Here is a 3,853-nt window from a genome sequence, read left to right on the forward strand (position 1 = left end):
CACCACCTGCCGCCATCTCTTTGATTACTGCAAAACAATGCAGTAAGATCATTTCCAAAACCAGGAAATTTGTTTTCCTGATGATACGCCCTCAAGGGAAGAAGAAGACAGTGGCCGCGGCCTCCAAACGAGGTCCCTCTGCACGGCAGCTACAAATGGACAAGATTGTGGAGGAGTACAAAGACATCTTCACCTCCCCGGCAGGGGTTCCTCTGCACTGTCAAGTCAAGCACTCCATTGATCTGACCCCAGGTGCGCCGCTACCCAATGGACCAATTTATCGGCGCTCCGTTCTGGAGAACAATGAAATCAAGAGGCAGATTCAGGAGCTCCTACAGAAAGGTCACATCCGTCCGAGTTCTTCGCCCTGTGGGAGCCCGATAGTGTTGGTACAGAAGAAGGATGGGACGTGGAGACTCTGTATTGACTATCGGGCGCTGAACAAGATCACTGTCCGTAATAGGTACCCGATCCCGCTGATTGATGACCTCCTAGACCAACTAAAGGGGGCGAAATATTTCAGCAAGATCGATCTGAAGTCAGGATATCACCAGGTACCAATTGAACCCTCAGATGTGTGGAAGACTGCCTTCAAATCCAAGGAGGGCCTCTTCGAATGGTTGGTCATGCCTTTCGGATTGACGAATGCTCCTGCAACCTTTATGAGGCTAATGGATGACATCTTGCGGCCATTCACCAACTCCTTTGTAGTAGTATACTTGGATGACATTCTGATCTTCAGCCAGAGTTGGGAAGAGCACCTCCACCACATCCGACAGGTTCTCCAAACACTGCGGCAACACAAGCTATGTGCCAATTTGGAGAAATGCACTTTTGGCATGACCGAGGTCCAGTATCTGGGATACATCATTGATGAACAGGGGGTGCATGTCGATCCAGCCAAGGTCCAAGTCATTCGGGATTGGCCCTCTCCAACCACTCTAACAGAGCTCCGCAGCTTTCTAGGTCTTGCCAACTTCTACCGCAGGTTTGTGTTGGGATTTTCTCATATTTCTTGGCCCTTGAGTCAAGTCACCAAGGGCGGGGCGAAAGCAAAATTCTTTTGGTCTGAATCTCAACAGAAGGCATTCAGGGAGTTGAAGGATCGCCTCTGCACGGCACCAGTGCTCGCGTTACCAGATTTACAACAACCATTTGAGGTCGAGACAGATGCCTCTGACTATGCTATTGGGGCAGTCCTTACTCAACATGGACATCCAGTGGCATATCACAGTGAAACACTTTCAGACACAGTCCGGAAGTACCCCACTTATGATAAAGAGATGTATTCCATTGTACAGGCCTGCCGACAATGGAAGCATTACATTTTGGGGAAGGAAACGGTCATCGCCCTAGCTAGTTTATTGCCATTTCTGTTTGTAAGCATATGTCAGTATTTTCCATTAATGAAATGAAGTATTATTTCCGCTGCATCTTTGTGTATATGGTTATCTCTGTAATTTGTTGCGTTCCTGCTTAAATCTGGATCAAACACTCATCTGTTGCACTGGTTTTTCCTTCAGGATTTTTCGTGGGGCATTTGTCCAAAAACAATGGTGTTAATTTTTTTTTGTGCGTTGTTCCGTTTTTATATTCTACAGTTTTTTTATTATGAAGAACATAATTGTGAATTTCCAAATATTAATTTACAAGACAAATAAACTACCAATAGTTAGAAGACAAATATCTAGTTAATTTCATTCAAGATTCACATGATTTCGCCTCCAGGATTTTTCGTGGGGCATTTGTCCAAAAACAATGGTGTTAATTTTTTTGTGTGCGTTGTTCCGTTTTTATATTCTACAGTTTTTTTATTATGAAGAACATAATTGTGAATTTCTAAATATTAATTTACAAGACAAATAAACTACCAATAGTTAGAAGACAAATATCTAGTTAATTTCATTCAAGATTCACATGATTTCGCTCGACAGAAATCCAAGAGTGGAGGTTAACAAGCCTTTGCCACAAACTATTGAACCTGTAGATCAAATTGGTATCAACGAAATTTTTTGCTTCATTGATAGATTTAACCACTACCAAAACCTCCACCATAGGAGCTTTAAAGACTAAAATCATTGGAGAGAGGTGTCCAGAAGCATGGTTTGAAGACAACCTCGATGAAAAATAGCAAGGAGCAACACTCACAATATCACAAAAAGATAGAGAAGTCCAAATCAATCAAGAGCCCTCCTAGTAGGAGGAAGGGACAACGCCCAATACACTAGGCACAAGAACAGAGGGTAGAGATATGTCTGACATCGAAGGAACAAAGGGAATTGAATCCTCTATGGCAACGCCGGGGCTTGATTTCGGATGTCAAGGGTCGTAGATGATCGACTACAAAGACCGAATCCTCGCCGACGAGGAAGGGAGGGTAGAGTTCAGAGACTGTTCCATTGTCATTGTCGAGAGAGAGTTTGCAGAGTTAAGAGCCTTAGAAACTCGAGTGCACACCATTCACAATATCATGTGAGGGAAAGAGGGGTAAGGGCCAGCTAGGGTTGAATCCTAGCTGTGACAATAGAAGGAAGTCACGATACCATGTCTCATAAACTAGATTTGTAGTTTTATTCATAAAAACAAAATTACAATATAAGAAATATATATATATATATATATATATATATATATATATATATATATATATATCTATCACACTATTTTATCAATATTACTATTATTTGGTTCTAATGCTTTGTTTAAGACTCAACTGCAACATCTCCCCTGTGTTGGACTTTAAATATTTTTGGGCACAATTATAATTATTATAAAAAAATTAATAAAAAAAATTATGCATTTTCTTCTTAATATTTTTTTTTTCATTATTAAAATTTGTATAAAAAATCTAGTAAAATAACGGAAAATTATTTATTTTCAATTATTATGTGTTGCAGAAATGGTATAACACGCTCAGTTTTGCCTTTGACCAAAAATTTCCGCCACTTTTACATAGGTTTTAACATTGAGAATTCATTTTTTGTTATTCCTTATTATTATTTAAATTTATTTATTTGTAAAGTGATTGGTTGAAGCCTTATTATGGGTGTTGTTTAGTAACTTTTATTTTTCTATTAGTTGCTAATTTTTTTGTTTTATTTTTTATTTTTTTTTTATGATTTCCATTTTCATGAATTATAGGTTTTTCTCCATATTTTCAAATTAAGATGAAAAGTTTTAAAGAAGAAAAATAACTAAAAAACCTTTTTCCAATAATAATTTTTAGTTTTATTACTTTTTAATTTGACTTGTACGTTTTGATTTTTTTTTTTTGCTCTATTTTCAATTCCAATTCAATAATCATAGTTTTTTTTTTTGTTATTAATTTTTAATTTGACTTTATTTTTTTCCTTTCACCTTGCTATAATTTCATTCCCTAAAAACAACAACTACACAATAAAACTTCCATTTCAATGAATATAATTAAGTTAGTAAATTACTTTGCATTTCTTTCCATAGTTACTAATTTTTAGGATCTTGTGAGCATTTATTTCCTAACTTCATTTAATTGGTTTTTATTTAGGCATAGCTTTTATAATTTGTGCATCCAAGGTATATCAAAAATTCAAGAAAAAAAAATTCCTCCTTTCGTGCCTGTGACAAATGTTTATGCTTATCTGTCCTTGCTAGTCAAAGGATTTAAAGCTCTAGCCGAGGTGGACACTTGGCTAGGGGATTCAAATTCTATGGTGCAAAGGTTGGGGTATGGGATCCAAATTAATTATGTCAGTGCGTAGCAGCGGGGGTATTACGAGGATCCCACTTTGAAGTTCCAGATTCTGCTTCAAGTCATTGCAGAATGAGAGATTGCTCGACATTTATTGGGAGGTTAGTCTTTAATATCTCATCTCGT

The sequence above is a fragment of the Pinus tabuliformis genome, chromosome 3_1 (genome assembly GCF_031772625.1).
Source record: "Pinus tabuliformis cultivar Carrire ecotype Pingquan chromosome 3_1, CPIR1, whole genome shotgun sequence".
NCBI lineage: Eukaryota > Viridiplantae > Streptophyta > Pinopsida > Pinales > Pinaceae > Pinus > Pinus tabuliformis.